The sequence below is a fragment of the Equus przewalskii genome, chromosome 20, assembly GCF_037783145.1.
Source record: "Equus przewalskii isolate Varuska chromosome 20, EquPr2, whole genome shotgun sequence".
Classification (NCBI taxonomy): Eukaryota; Metazoa; Chordata; class Mammalia; order Perissodactyla; family Equidae; genus Equus; species Equus przewalskii.
The window spans coordinates 56,288,013-56,304,577 of NC_091850.1; positions in this window are offsets into that span (position 1 = coordinate 56,288,013).

Sequence of the window (16,565 nt, forward strand, 5' to 3'; positions counted from 1 at the left end):
CCTCCCAGCTGGGCCGGATGCTGGATTTTCTGACACCCAGTCTCCTCCAGCTGCCCCCAAGGTCCCACACACCTCACGAGTCCCTCTCGGTCATCGTCCGTCTTGTCCGCTCGGGCAGCCATAACGAAGTACCACAGATGGGGCGGCTTGAACAAGAGACGTTTATCTTCTCGGTCTCGGAGGCTGGAGGTCTGAGATCCAGGTGTGGGCAGGGCCTCTTTCCTCGGCATGTAGACGCCCTCTCCTCCCTGTGTCCTCACGTGGTCGTCCCTCCGTGTGTCTGTGTCCTGATCTCCTCCTCTTATAAGGACGTGAGTTGTGTTGCTGCGGGGCCACCAAAGTGACCTCATTTCACCTCAGTCACCTCCTCACAGGCCCCGTCTCCAAATGCAGTCACATCGGGGGTTAGGACCTCAACCTATGAATTAGGGGGCACACAATTCAACCCTAACGTCCTCCTCTCTCTTTCAGTAGAGTGGCCCACCCACTACAGCAGACACAGCCCGAGAGTTGCAGAGCTCCTGATCGAATAAAGGGGGCACCTCCCTCCTGTCTGAGCTCAGACCCCTGACTAACACGCGTCCAATCAGGGCTCCTGACGTCCTTCCATCTCCTGTTTGGCAAAGTCTGTGTCACGGTGGGCTCCACATCCACAGCTCTCCAGAGGGTCCTGAAGGGGAGGGTTCATGTGCTCAGAGGCTCTGGGGGGAAAGGTCCTGACAGCACAAGCAAACACAGAACTGTTTGAGCTTGACGAGCTAGACCGTGTGCACTGGCATGTTCAAAAATATTGGGACTCTCACCATCGCTCCGCGATCTCATCTCATGCTCACAAAACGCCATGAGGCGGGAAGTATGATCCCAATCTCACAAACGAGGAAAGTGCAGCTCGAGGGTTTAAGGGATGTGCCCGAGGTTAAAATCCCGTAAGCAGCAGAGGAAGTGCCAACGTCATGGAACAGACTCCTTCCGCACTGGTGATTGGTCTCACAGGTGAATTCTTTCTTTTACACAAAAGAACGAATGTGATTAGACACTGAGTTCCTCTTCATTCCATATGTAAGTTTATTTATAGACTATTTTCTATGCACCGTCTCAGAAACCTGTACTACATACAGTGAAGGGAACTTTGTTCAGATGACGACACCCCTCAGCCCTGGAGGAAGGCGGGGTTGCTGATTTCACATCAGGACCCAGCGGAGTTCCTTCCAATGCCTTCTGCGTTTCTCCGCGCAGCCATCAGGGTCTTCCTCCCTCCGCTTGTGCTGTTGGAGTGGCTGATTTTACCCCAGTGAGGCAGCGATTAAGTGAATTCAGATTTCCACCCCTTCTGAGTGCTTGTTAGAAAAATCAGATTTTATGCCTCAAAATCAAAGAAAAACAAAACAAGCAGGAAGTGTCCGGTTCGTGGGTCCATACGTAACCACCAAATATTTTCCTGTAAAATGAAACTTGAATAAATTAAAAGTATCTGGAAACCACCCTACCCCCTGCCACGAGGCAGCTGCCAGTGATGGAGAGCCGGCCTGCCCTCTGGTCCTGTGCTCACTCTGCGGGCACAGCGCTCCAGGGCTGAGCCCTTCACACAGGAATGCTTCATGCCACGGAGCGCAGGCTCTGCCATCACCAGCGCGCCCAGGCTCTGTCAGGGCCCCGTCACTGGTCACAGACCCATGGAGGCCTCTGTTCCTGTCTTTCACTTCAAAATGGCTAGTCACCACTGCCCCCTGGACACACCTGGGGACATGGGGCATCCACGCAGGGCCAAGGCACACTCACGAGTCCGGGGGCCTGGCCACCTCTGGCTCTGGCCCTGGCAGCAAGGCAGGAGGGAGTGGGCGTGGAGCCCAGGCGGTCACGACAGCCACAGACGGGGACCCAGGCGGGGTTTTCTCTCTTTTTTTTTTTTTAATTGAGGTCAAATTCACACGGCATGAAATTAACTGTTTCAAAATGAGCAGTTCAGTGGCATTTAGTGCATTCACACGCTGTGCACCCACCGCCTCTGTCTGGCTCTGGAACACCTTCAGCCCCCAGAGGAAACCCGGCCCCCTTCCACAGTGGCTCTCCCTCTCTCCTCTGCACCCCCGCCCCCACAACCACTGCTTTGCATTCTGTTACTATGAATGCACTTGGTATGGGCACTGCTTGTTAAAGGACTCACACAATCTGTGACCCTAGTGTCTGGCTTCTCTCACCGAGCATCGTGTTTTCTCTGTTAATCCATATTGTAGCACCTGTCAGACCCTCATTCCCTTCTATGACTGAATAATGTTCCATTTATATATATGATACATATTATATATGATGTATCTATGGACAGACAGACAGACGCCACAACTTGTCTGTCCATCCCTCTGCTGGTGTCCACTGGGGCTGTCTCCACCTTGCGCCTTCTCTGAACACAGGCGTATGGTACGTGCACCTGTTCCAGCCCCTATACTCAACTCTCTTGGTCTAGACCTATAAGCACACGTGCTGGGTCACATGGTCATTCTGTCCCACCTTCTGAGGACCCACCAGGCTGTTTCCAGCAGCGGCTGCCGCATTTTACATTCCCACCTGCAATGCACAGGGCTCCATTTTCTCCACGTCCTGGGCAGGGGTCTTCTTGCAAGGAGCTGGCCGTGCTCTCATGGGGCAATGCAGGAGGCAGGGACGGAGGACAGAGGCCCCAGGGAGGCCCTCCCCTTGGGTCCAGCCCCCGTGGGTGTGAGGACTCTGCCCTACCCTTGCATCCGCTGCAGGATGGGGCCAGGCCTGGACGCCATGCTGGTGCAGGCAGGTGAGCTTCTGCTCGTCCTTTCCTCCCTTCCTGGGACAAACGGGGCTTTCTGGGACCTGTGGTTTCCTGGTCAGCCCTCCGTGTGTCTGAGCAGATCCTGGGCCATACACAGCAGGGTCTGGATTCACCCTTGATGCCCTGAGCCCAGACGTGGGCACAGCTCCCTGCTCCGACACGCGTGCCTCCTGCCTCCCTGGCTCCTGTCATCCCTCCTCCCGGGGCCAGAGGTGGCTCCCTGAACCCACAGCAGGGGTCCCCTTCCAGATGTGGCCTTTATTTTCACAAGGTTTACTTTCCATTTGTTTTGCTGCTTTTTATTAAGGAACGTTTTTCATCTCTTCCTCTCGCTCCCAACCAAAATAACAGACAGACTGAGATGCCTGTTTGCTGCTTCAGAAGGAAAAGAATAAAGCTGCCTTTTTAAGCCATCTGACTTTTCAGAATTTTACTTAGCAAGTTCTCTGTGTAGAACACGGGGCCTGTTTTGAAAAGGGCCATATTTTCCCTGTGTTTTATCTTGTTTATGTGAGTAAACTGTGTATCTGGAAACATCACAGACTTAATCAGGAAGTGGCCTCCGGTTCAGTCGGAATCTCTCCTGGCCACACAGCAGGGAAGCGACAACTGTGAGCAAAAGATTTTAGAACCGTGTCAACCCCTTCCCTGAGAGGGCGTGTGTAGTTGAACAAAAAGTGAACTTTTGCGATGGATAAATCATGGAAAAGCTAGCTTTTTCCCCAGTTATCTGAGCACTCCGAAAAGAATCCGGTACAAAGCAGCTCGGGGGCAAACTTCCAAGCGTGTGAGTTGGGCTCAGACAGCCACCTGCGTTCTCTGGACCACCCGCCGTTCCTGGACCCGGGTCATGGGGGGCAGGGACGGTTTGGACCTCTGGTCCCATGCGACCCCACCGCATCTGGATTGCAGACCAAGGAGGGGAACATGGCAGACCCCTCCCCCTTGGAGGCAGGACAAGCCAGACATCCGATTTCCCAACCTGCGTGTGGCTGGGAGTGGCCCCGTGGCCCGGTTCTGGCCCCTGGGATGAGGACAGAAGGGTATTCGGGGCTGTTTGAGCCAGACCAACAGTGTGTAGATTGGTTCTCACACATAGACAGAGAAAGAGAGAGAGCTGTTCAGGAATTGGCTCATGCAAGTGTGGGGGGCCAGTTTAACATCTGTAGAGCAGGCCAGCAGGCTGGAAATTTAGACAGAGCTGAGGTTACAGTCTCGGGTCCAAAATCTGCAGGATGGGCCAGGACCTCAGGCTAGATTTCTGTTACAGTCTTGAGGACAAACCTGTCTTTTCTCTTAAGGCCTTCAACTGATTGGATGAGGCCCACCCACATTACAGAAAGTAAGTCTACTGGATTAAAAATTAATCACATCTAAACAAATACCTTCACAGCAATATCTTGACTGGTGTTAGACCCAATAACTGGGCAACGTGGCCCAGCCAAGTTGACTCATAAAATTAGCCATCACGAGGGCTCTGACACAAGGGAGATGTAGGCCACATTTGGAGCTCTGGCAGCCATTTTGCAACCATGAAGAACCAAGGATGAGGGAAATGCCAAGAGACAGAGAGCGGTGGTCTTTAACTCACTGAACACAGCCTGTGAGTGTTTGCAGGGACAGACCCCTGTGTGTCCTAGACATTCTGGTTGATTAGTCACTGGGGGTCTTTCATACCAGTGAAGTCAGCCAAAGACGTTTAAAACATTAATCTTCCCAACTGTCACGAGATGATGGAAGTAACAGGCTACAGCAAGAGCACTGTGATCAGATTGGTTGGTCCATCTTGTCCAGCTGTCGACCTGATGTGCTGCCCAGAAGTTGGCCATTGACCTGGCAGCATCGACCTGAGCAGCCCCTGGGACCCGGTCAGAGCCAAAGAGAATGTTTCTACTCCACCTGAATGTGTGTCACACCCAAGTGAGGAGTCAAGAGGGGCTACATCTCAGCCTCACTGAGTTTGTTCCTTTTATGTAACTTCCTCCCACGTAAAGAGAGCTGGAGTCAGAGGCAGCCGCTTACCAAGGAGGTCGAAATCTTATTCCTCCATTTCATGATTTATTCTTTGTTTCATACACGGAACAGTCAGGCGCCAAGTTCCTGTTCCGCGTTGGGCACTGGTCGGATACTGAGACAAGGTGAGTGGAGGGCCTGTCTGGAGGAGCCCAGTGCCTGTGGGGGAACAAAGAGCTGTGGACACATCACTCACCATGCACAGAGGACCTGGATGTGCCTGGAGGAGGGGGCCCCTCAGGAAGCCGCTTTGCTGCTATTAGCACCGTAGAGTGGATTCTGACTCCTAGAAGCCTGCGTAGAGCCGAGCGGAACCCTCCTGGTCTTTCTGCACCATCCTCTCACCTTCCGGTGCTTTGCTATCAGCCGATGTTCTGCTCCTGTTCACAGGGTTTTCATGGCCAATTTTTTCATAATTGGTCAGCCAGGTCCTTCCTCCTGGTCTGTCTAGTCTGGAAGCTCCACTGAATCCTGTCCACCATGGTGACCTGCTGGCATCTGAAAGCCCAGTGGCATGATTTTCAGCAACACGCAGTCGCCACAGTGTGACAATCCACAGACGAGTGTGTGGTTCCTGACTGGAAACAAACCCAGGGCACCAGATCTCAACCACTAGACCCCCAGCGCTGACCTCTTTAGAGGATTAAACAAGGTGATTCGCACACCTTGTTGGCCAGGGACCAGCGCAGAGCGTGCAGACGACGATCTCGGCTGCCCTTGTTATTCTGGGGGAAGTTTGGACTGATCGCGAATGAGGATTCGGCACTGACGTTGGAAAAGGGGAGAACCCTAGAGGAAGTTGATCAGGACTTCCCAGGTTGAGGGTGAGGCAGGTGGAGGAGTCGAGGATGACCAAAGAGTCCAATCGGGCAGCCCCGTGAGAGCTCGAGGAAGGACACCAGAGACACTTTGGATGCGACCCGTGATGCGGCAAGAAATCACAGTGTCAGACACACGGCAGCAGAGACCCGGTTCCAGGGCTGCCCATGACTGCGTTCTCCAGGAAAAGGGGCAGGAGGATGGCACTGCCCCCAGAAGACAGCCCAGGGCCTGGCAGACGCCCAGCTAGGGGCACACTCTTTCCCTTTTCTCATCATTTGTCCTTTCGCATTGGCTTCCTCTAAAAGACTGAGCTCACACAGTGGGTCTGGTATGGTTTTTCCACTCAAAGGGCTGCCCCACAGGACCCGCGTTTGTAGTCAGGTCCCGTGTCACTTTGAAGGGCTGCCCTGCAGGCACAGCGTCCTCAGACCGGGCAGACTTGCATGGGCGAGGTGGCCGTGGTGGTGGCGGTGTCTTCAGGGATGAGCAGCCGCCTCCGGAGGCTGACGGGGAGAGGCCCAGCCTGTCACCTCACGCTTCCCGAGAGGGAGCCCTCCCACTGCACCTGCGTCTGCAGACAGGGGTTCGCTCTTCCCCTCGGGAAATCAGGGCAGAGGGACGCAGCTGCTTCTCCATTCTCCTGTACTTAGAGGCTGCTACGCTCCGTGCTGTCTCACCATCCAGGAATGTTCCACTTTTCAGCTACTCGGTCTCGTTTCAAACCGACACGTGCTCTTTCTGCGGCCGAGGGAGCATGTTTGTTCTAAAAGTAACAACACACACAGCTGTGACATAAACACAAATAACTGGCTCTGTGACATTCTTAATAAAAAAGTCATGCTGATGCTGTTGTAATGGCAAATTTATAGCGTATTTTTCCTCTAAGTGAGAACAAATGGGATCGTGGGTCACCACATGGGTTCCGTATACCACGACCGCCCTCTGTGGACACGTGGGCCTCACCACGGCCCCGACCCGCTCTCCCTCCAGCGGCTGGTGAACCTGGGGAAGTGCAGGCCGCTTCCTGAACTAAACGGCCTCCAGATGCGAGGGGGCGGCGTTCCTCCTGTCTCCCATCCTCACCTCAGCTCTTCGCGGGGTCTGTTCTCCATCCGTTCCCGTCAGAGCCGGACTCCGAGGGTTCAGCCCCGCTCCCAGGGCCCCGACGCCTCGTAACTCTTGGGCTCCTGTGGGAATGCTGCGGCTGGAGCGCTACAGGCTCTCAGGAAGCAGTGGATTTGGACACGCCCGCAAGGCGGACAGAAAGCTGCTTGGGGGTTCTACGTGCGGAGGGAAGTGGCCTCAGCTCCCCGTGTCGGGAAAGAAGATCCCCACAGTGAAGGAGAGCTCGCGGGAGCTGGGGGCAGGGCATAGGGCAAGGACGGGGGCTTCCCCAAGGGCCGAGTGGATGCTGTTTAACATCTCTCCGGTTGGGGAGGCTGGAACCGGACAGACAGGCAGACGGATGTCCATCTCTCCACGGTGCCGTGGGCTAGGACACAGTGCTTCCTGCAGGCCGCTACACCGACTTTAACCACGGTGCTGGGGAGGAGGGAGCGCCGGCTTCCAGGCCTGGAACAGCAGCCACAGCTGCTGCCACCGTCTGAAACCCAGGCAGAGGCCTTTGCAGCCGTGGAGGACAAATCCGAGCCCACCAGCGGGGCCCAGCAGGCGACTCTCCAGGGAGACAACATGAGAGGCCACAACTAGGATAAGTCCAGGCCTGGGTCACAAGCTGCCCCCACAGTGAGGGCTGGGCACTGCTGGCCCAGCTCACCCTGCTGGGCTAGGACCGTGTCCCTCATGCACGCCAGCTCACATCAACCTCCCAGGGCCGCCAAATCCATGAGCAGAGCCTGCTTCCCGAAGATGCACAGCTGGTGTGTCAGAAGGCCAAGCTGATTCCACCCGCTAATGACACACACGGACTGTCAGGCAGGTCGAGCACCACCCTGGACCTGGGCGAAGCTGATGGTCAGCTGGGCCCACCACCGGCCACGCGGAGACGACCCAGCTGGTGATCTGATAAGGGAACTGGGAATTGCTTCTAGACTCCTCGGTGGGAAAGGTCCCGGTGGGCACTGCCTGAATCAGTCCTGGAGCAGGAGATGACACGTATGAGGCCAGCTCTCTGCTCTGCTTCAGTCCACAGCCCTTCCAGGGGACAGACCTTGGAATAGGAACTATTATGATTGTCAGGGCAGCCGCAAATGTTTCCACTTTCCGTGGTGACCCTGAGGCAACAGTGACACCCGCTGCTCCACTCTGGGGTTTCCTGCCGCTCTGATCCCAGAGCTGCCCTGAGCCCCCATCTCTGCATCAGAGGCTGCAGGAGGCTCAGTGGACGGTGCCTCCAGGGGGGCAAGGGCAGGGAGTGCATAATTTAAGAAGACCGCCTGTGTGCCACCCGAAGCCAGGCCAGGCGGGGTGGACAGCCTGCCAGGCTGGTGCTGACCTGGGGGTCGGGGCAGAGGCCACAGCACAGGGCATTCTGAGGTCCCCGTGGTCCACAGGTGCACAGGATCCAGGGGAAGCCGAGAGTGAGCTCCCCAGAGGCCCAGAGCAGTGGGGGCAGGTGTGGGAGACCAGGGTGAGCAACTCCTGCCGGCCCCACCCCGGAGGCCACGGGAGGGGTCACTGCCACCGCCCAGGGCTGCCACACAGGACAGCACGGAACACGTGCCCAATGGGCCTGTGGGGGAGCATTGTCCACATTTCCACAGTGGTGCAGCTGTCTGCACCCGCACGCAGTGCCCACCGGCCCCTCCCCACTGGCCACTCCTGCCATCTTCAAACCTTGAAGCTAAAATTCTCATTTCTGAAGTGGGCATACCTTGAGACAGGCCCTGACGTTGGGCCCGAGGTGATGGCTCGAATGAGCAGCGGAAATCGATAGGGAATTGGAGGATGAGCCCAAAATGGGGAAAGAGGAAACGCCTTTTTCTCTCCCCTTCTGTTAATTCTCGATGGTGGAAGAATCTAGAAACCCAAGTCATCTTGTTCACGTAAAGGCTGAGTTGTCTCTGCAGGTTCTCTCTGGCGAGCTGCCAATCACACCCCTGGTGCGGGAGCGAGGACACTGTCTAAAGGGCACGCTGTATTGGGACGGATGGTAACGCTGTCCTGTGGGAACGTCTCTATGGAGAGGACGGCAGCTCAGCAGCATTCCTCCCAGAGGTTCAGGCAGAGGAGAGAAGGCGTCACAGGGGTTCCGTCCCCCAGGCGGTTGGCTGCATGCTGCACAGAGGAGAGGCCTTTGGCAGGACCCTCCTTGCAGGCACCCTGTCTTGACCTGGCCTCTCCTGTCCCTGCCTGTACCTAACAGCCACAGGTGTGACACGTCCAGCCCAGGGCCCTCAGAAGGAAGCCTCAGCCAAGATAGAGCTGGGCCTTCCCTGTGCCACTAGCCCAGCCCTGAGGCTGCCCTCACCCTGAGAAGTGAGCCCGGGGCAGCTCCCCACCGTGCCAGCACATACCTGCTGACGGTGGGTTTGCCAGGCAACACGATGCTGCGCCCACAGGCACCCCTGAGCAGCGGGGCCTGGCGTTGAAGTGCTCTGGGGATTGCCTGCCCAGGGTCCGGGGGGGCGAGCCTGCTGAGCCGCCGGCCTAGGGGAGACCAGGACACTCAGTCCCTGCACTCACACTGGGATGATGAGGGGCACCTTGGCTGCGGCGTGAATTCCCATGCTTCCTGAGCTCTTCGGACCAGCCTTGGAGGGCAGAGGGCAGGGGGCACCCCAAGGTGTCAGTGACTTGCAGAACTCTGAACGGGGCCTCCGCTGCCTGGGAGAGCCAGGCCGGACCACACAGGTGGTGACAAGAGCCCCTCCTGTGCCCCTGGGCCCAGCAAGGCTGGACGAGGCCTCTCTGCCCCCAGTTCCAGTCTCCTGACATAGCCCACGGCTGAGCGGCCCCCAAAGACTTGAAGATGACTGTGTAACCCTGGCCTGCACCCAGACGGAGGTCCCGGGGGTGTACCTGAGCTCTTGTGTGCAGACAGACAGACAGACAGAGAGCAGACAATGGGCCTGGGCCCTGGACCAGACGCCTGGGGTGCCAGGGGTCGGCCTGGGACTTCCCCAGGACCCGGCCCTGAGTGTCTGTCGCGGCCTCCCTATTTTGACTGATACTCATTTTCACACCTAGTTACTTTTACTAACCAATCTTAGTTTTTCCAAACCACCCTGCCTGTTCAGGTGGGCCGGATTTTAAGTCAGTTAAGTATCGAGGGCCTGGAAGTGCACGTGGAGTCTGCGTTCACATCTGCGTGTCAGCGTGCCATGGATCTGAAACACGCTGGGTTGGGTTTGTCTCGTAAGTTAAACCGAATGTGGCCCCCGCCCGGCCCCGCAGGGCACAGGCTCCTCGCGGGGAACCGAGTGCACGAGAACTTTTCATTTGGGTGGGATTTCACTTGTTCTGCTGCCAAACCCGGTACAGAAGGGACTTCCTCAACTTACAAACAACACTGCGCAAAGAGTTAGCACTCTGTTCATATTCCAGATGAAAAATGAATTTGGAAATACAGGAGCCCCTCCAGGGTTCCAGCAATGTGGGATTTACGAAGCACGTGAGACAACGGCCTTCAGATTTGAACTTAATGTTGATTTTTAACCCTTTGCCATAAGGCTCGCTGGCATCAGAAGGGGCCCTGCTGCCAGCAGTTGGGCTTCAGCTCTTCTTAGAATGGTTAGCTGCGTGCTACGACCTCCTCACATGGAACAGCATCACACCAGTCCCTGCAGCAGTTCCCACTCGGAGTGCTAGGCGTCTCCAGCTCCCTCGATGGGGCAGGGGTGAAGGGAGCAGCACAGGGTGGGGGTGCAGAGAGCAGGGGCAAAGTTCTGCTCAAAGGGCCAGAGAGCAAATATTTTCGGCTTCGTGGGCCTCACGGTCTCCGCTACAACCACACCCACTTGCTGCTCTGGCTCGAAAGAAACCACCGACAATTCGTGAATGAAAGAGAGTGTCGAGTTCCAATAAAACCTTATTTAAAAAACAGGTGAGATTCATTCGGGCTGGCTCGGTGGCACAGCGGTTAAGTGCACACATTCCGCCTTGGCAGCCCGGGGTTCACTGGTTCAGATCCCGGGTGCGGACTTGGCACCGCTTATCAAGCCATGCTGTGGCAGGCGTCCCACATACAAAGTAGAGGAAGATGGGTATGGATGTTAGCTCAGGGCCAGTCTTTCTCAGCAAAAAGAGGAGGGTTGGCAGCAGATGTTAGCTCAGGGCTAATCTTCCCCCCCCCCCACCAAAAACAAAAACAGGTGAGATTCACCAGCCCCGTGACAAAGGCCCTCCCCTTCCTGGAACCCATGAGGCACTTGGTCACAGTGCCCCATCTGACTTCCCCTTGAGGCTCAGGCCGCGCGGGGTTTGCTCTGCCCTGCACACCCTGGGAGTCACTAGAAGTGTCGAGCTCAGGCTCCCCTCACCGAGTCCACCAGGCTCCCGCCGTGTGCTCAGTATTTTCCGGAACCTCTCAGGGGGTTTAATGAGAATCCAGGCAGAGGCCCCTGGTGAGAGGACTAGCATGCAATCACACATGGGCACACACACAAGGCACATTCACACAGGCACATCCACGCATGGCACACACATGCACACACAGACACACACATATACAAATAAGCGCACACAGAGACACACACATGCACACAGGTGCACACACCTGCACACATATACCACACATAGACACCTACGTCCTCACTCATGCCCACACCACACCCGTATGCAGACACATACACCACACACAGACACACACGGGCACACGGGAACTAGGAGAAATGGAAAACTGACGACTCTCTTGGGAACATGGCATCACCAGGCCCACAGGCAGGATTGAGCACCTCTGACTTTTGAAGCAAGTGGGGCCTGCACCCCGGGTCCTGGAGAGGAAGCAGCTTCCACGGGGACACAGACGTGCTGCCCAAGGGCCGTGGGGCAGGCGGGCGCTGCCCCTCACGTCCTCTCAGACGTCACAGGAGACAGGTTCCTCTTAGTCTCAGCCCTCAGACAGCTTTAAAAGTTGTTACCAGTTTATTTTCTTCACAGCATGCAATTTAAATGACAGGGAATTTATCAAATAAGAAGTGAGAGCTCATCTCTACATCCCCACAAGACCCTGGGTCCTCAGAAGTGATCTCTAGTGACGGTTTGTGTTTATTCTTCTGAGCCTTCTTGTATGCGTGTGAGTGTGCATGCACACGTGCATGTGTGTGTGCACATGCGTGTGTCAAACATACTTTTTAATGTGAATGGGATCTTACCGCTCTGTAATTGCTTATTTACTGTCTTGAAAATCCCTCCACATCCATACACACAGTTGTATTTATTCTTTTAAATGACTGCCTGGTACTCCATCACATGGATTTAGCAAAATTTACTTAACTTTCCCTGTTCATGGATATGTGGGTTCTAGTTTTTTGCTCATATAAACACTGTTTCTAAGAGCATCCTTGTGTGCGTCCTTTTGTGCCCATGTGTGCGTTTACTTCTAAGGCAGCTACCTAGAAACAAAACTGTTGGGCCAAAAGATGAAATCTGTTTAACTGTAGTTGATGCTGAACTTGCCCCTCAAAAGCCTCACTATTTTTCGGGCATCCAGTGTCACGGATGAGAAGTCTGACGTGAATTTGTTTTTCCTCCTCTCTTGGGTAAGCTGCTTGTTCCATCTGGAAGAGACTGGGGTTTTCTCTTTGTCTTTGGTGTTCTAAGCTTTAGGTGGAAGATGGACCCAGAGATGCTCTATAAAGAGCGTCTGGGCTGGTTCTTCCCTCTTAACCTTTTTAGTCCCCGTTGAGTCAAAGCTCATGGTTTGTATTCTCTTTTGTGATTTATCTGATTGTTCCTCTCTCCATTTTTCTCTCCTAGAAATCCTGAGAAACGCCAGACACCTTGGGCTGAGCATCCAAGTCTTTTTTTCTGTGTCTCTGTGTTCTGACTGATCCTCGGCTGGCAACTTCCTCTCACTGACCTGATCTTGAGCCGTGATCAAACTACTCACTTGCCTGGTTCTGGCTTCTCTTGTTGGGGCAATCATATTTTTAATTTCAAATAGTTTTTTTCTTATTGCTCTCTGTTTCTTCTTGCTGAGAACTTTAAAAAAAATTGCAAATGCATTAGGCTCTCAGATACACTTATATACTAATTAAAATATTTGTAATAGCTTTTTGGACCCCTGATTTATTGTTTGTACAGTTGTCTGCTCCACCGGTTTAGCTCACTCCTGCCGTCTGTGCCACTGGCTTTACGAGAGCCTGGAGCTGCTGAGGCTGTGTTTGCACTGCTGAAAGGAGGGCTGTCGGTCAGCCACATCCGCTGACTTGGGGTCTGCTGCACTAGAAGGATCTACTTGTCTGTCACCTTAGGTCTCTGGGGCCTGAGCAGGCAGACAGCACAGGACATTAGCAGACTCCACCCGAGGGGCAGCTGAGCGTGGACAGGGCACTCCGTGGGGTCAGCCTCAGGGTCAGAGAGTGGACTCTGTGAGGGGCCTTCACTTTACTCCCTCCTGGAACCACTGCCTTTCCTGTATGATGAGTCTGTGGTCACAGAGACCCCAGCAGAGGTGTGTGGGCCCCAAGCAGCTCTCTCATTGGGGGACACACTTCCGGGCACCTGTTGGCAAAGCCCCCTTCTCTTCCTCCTTCCGTGGAGATCCTTGAGGGGGTCTTTGCTGTCGACCAGCTCCAGCGCCCCCGTGGGGGTGTCCCCCTGTGCTCTGGGCTGTCAGCTCCTCTCTCGGCTCCATCCTCAGTCTTCAGGAAGGTGTCACAACTCCTGGACAGAACGTGTCACTCTGTTTCCTAGTGTTGGTAAGAATTCATCACTTTCTACACACGTTTTCTGGTTCTGGAGGAATTTTGGGTGGGGAGGACCATGCACATACACCCAGTCTCCCAGTTTGATTTGGATCGAGAATAAAGGATGTTTCGCTATGTTGGGTGTCCAGACCTCTGAGGGGGCGACTGTGCCCTGAGCCGTGAGGGACGATCAACGAAACGCTGCAGGTCAGCCGCGGAGGGCCACGTGCCTGTGAGCTGAGCGCCGGCTGGTCGTTTTCCATCTGAGAGGAAACAAGCGCCGGCTGCCCCTCGCTCTTGATGGAGAAGGATGCAAAGGCTTCAAGTCACTAGACTACAGATAAAACAAGAAAATCGTTCAAAGGAAATTTTAAGATAATATTTTATAACCTAGAAGTTGGGAGGGCTTTCCTTAATCAGAACAGAAAACCCAAAACCTTAAAGGAAAATTATACGCCTTTTACTTTATCAAGTTGTGTGTTTTTATACAGCAAGGACACATTATAGAAATGCAGAAAGGAAAATGTTCGTGGATCATATGACAGACAAAGAGTTAATCCCCTTAGGATACAAAATCCTCTTACTTTTTATTTAGAAAAAGACAAGCAGTGGGAAAAATAGCAACGAATAGGAGCTGGCCACCGGCCAAAAGTGTGTGCCAACAGGGAGAAAAAAGGCTCAGGACGTGCAGGGCCCCTCAGCTCCAGATGTGCGATGAAGCGGGAACAGAGCCACTGTCCTGGGATGGCTCAGACTCAGCACCACATGCCTGGCGCCGAGGCCGGCGTGAGCTCCACGCTCCGCTATGTTTCCGGCCTGAGCGTGAGCTGAAATGACCTTTTGAGAAGATCTCAAAAACTGGAAGTGAATATGTTTGACCCGGCAATCACATTTTGGGGGAATTTCTCATACGGGAATATTAGCACTTGTAACTGATGATGTGCGTTTAAGGCTGTTTATTGCATCAGCGTTTGTACTGGTAAAACCTTGAAACCCCTGCCTGTCCGCCTTGGCAGGTGTGGAGTGGAACTCAGTGCCTGTCCGTCGTGGAGGCGGGTGGCTCCTGGGACAAACATTCCACTCCTGTAATGCCTCGGGACGGGGTGGGCACGGAGCCAGCACTCCAGACGTCGGGTTAAACCACACGAAATTGCTCATCTTCAAGTTTTTGATGTGCAAAGAGGCGCTTTCAAAGGGTCCGCCTGATCTATTATCTATCAGCCAGAGGCGTCGACTGAGAAGTAGCCCGAGATGTGTTTTAAGAGAAAAAAATGTTCTGAGCAGCGGGTATGGTGTGGGTTCTGATTTTGTTAAAAACCAGCAAGACAGAAAAAAAGTCCACTCACACGTGTAATGTAGATTGTGAGGATGTTGGCACGTGTGCAGAGAGAGGCACAGGAGATAACTGGGTTTTCAGCATCGCAGCTCAGAGAGACGGGTCTGCAGGCTGGGAGGGAGAAGCAAATATTTTCATTATACTGCTTGACTTGCTACAGTGAGCACACCGCTTTGGTAATTAAAACATTGAATAAAACACAGCAAAACAAAAATTAAATGGAGTGAGAAAACCGTCACCATAATTTAGGTTGCTAAGTCTGAACATTAGGGTCTCAAAACCAAGAGTAGAGTGCAGACTTTTCTTTTCTTTTCTTTAAGAAAATGAAGTCCTTCCCCACTTAGGGCCAAACTTTCAGCGATGAGAGAGTGGCATTTCAGGAGAGAGGAGGGCAGCCTGTAGAGAGGAGAGATGAGGAATCAGCAGCTGAGACCAGCTGGGAAAACCCCCGGGCTGGGAGGTACGCAGGTGAAATCTGTGTGTGTTCTCAAGAGACCCGGCCGCCGTTTTGCTGGTGAAGTGGCCGTCCAGAGGGCAGCACAGCACGAGGACCGGTGACCGGGAGAAGCAAGGGGCATCTGTGACAAGGCTGGCCCTGACTTCCCAGTTGGCCCGGTGCCCAGAGCTAGTCCAGGAGCATGGGTACGTGGCCTCTCCATGGAAACCCATGTGCTACGGTGTCCAGGCACGTGTCCCTCCCCGTCACACCCAGCAGAAGGCTCTGGAGACCGCAGCCCCGGTCCCGAGTGCCAGAGAAGGTCCACAGATCATCGGACTCACAGGGCCTCCCTGGGTGAGGTCCCCACGGTCCAGGGTGAGGGGGCGCACGCGGCTCGCCCGTCATTGCTGGCTTCCCCCCTGACCAGCCCCCAGGAGACGGTGACATTCCCAGCACTCGAGTCCTTCCAGCCATGGGGATCTTGATGACGATGTCCCTGTGCTCTCACATTCCTGTGTCCCCTGTGCTTTCTAGAAGTCGGGGAGCCTTCCAGAATCAAGAATCCTTCTTCATTGTTTTTATTGAGCAAATATGCTCGCGCGTACTGAGAACTCCCCCTCAAACTTGAGTGTTACCTGACCCCATGCGCCTTCCTGCCTTCATTCTCCCGAGCTGAAAATCCTGACTGTCGACAGAAGCGTCCTCACGAGGCAGCTCTTTCTCCCACATTTTCACCCGGACCCTCAGATGTGGGAATAAGCTGCTGGGAACAGCTGGGTGCCAGGTGTGCTTTGTTCTGTGTTGTCCTTAGCGTCCATCCCACGCGGGAGCTCCAGTCACACCAGGGTTTCACTGTCACTTGAAACAGCACCCGTTGGTGTGGCTGCATCCTTAACTTGATGGGTAGTGGGAGTGCAGTTTGGTTTTGCTTTCTATTTTTAGAGGTTGAAATTTTTAACTTTCCTTATAATTGTGCAAAATATTTACAAAGTGTCAAAACTACATCTAAACAAAGCAAGGACAGTTCAGGGGATGTGGCACCTATCCCACCGCCCCCCATCCTCCTCTCCCCTCAAAGGTAGAATAATTAGAACATTTTACAGCCCACTTGCCCCTTTATAGAGCACGAGCTTATGCACCTGCACACGGGAGCATATCGGGATCCAAACCACAGGGCGGCTGCTACGGGGAGCTGAGGCAGCGAGGCGGCCAGCCTGCCCACCTCCGGGCACCAGGGTCTGCCTGGCATTTAAGGGAAGAACGCCTCGCCCAAGCCACATCATGCGATGAACAGAGGAAATGTCGGGTGGGTGTGGTAGCTTTGTGCTTCAGGGAAAGGCCCCC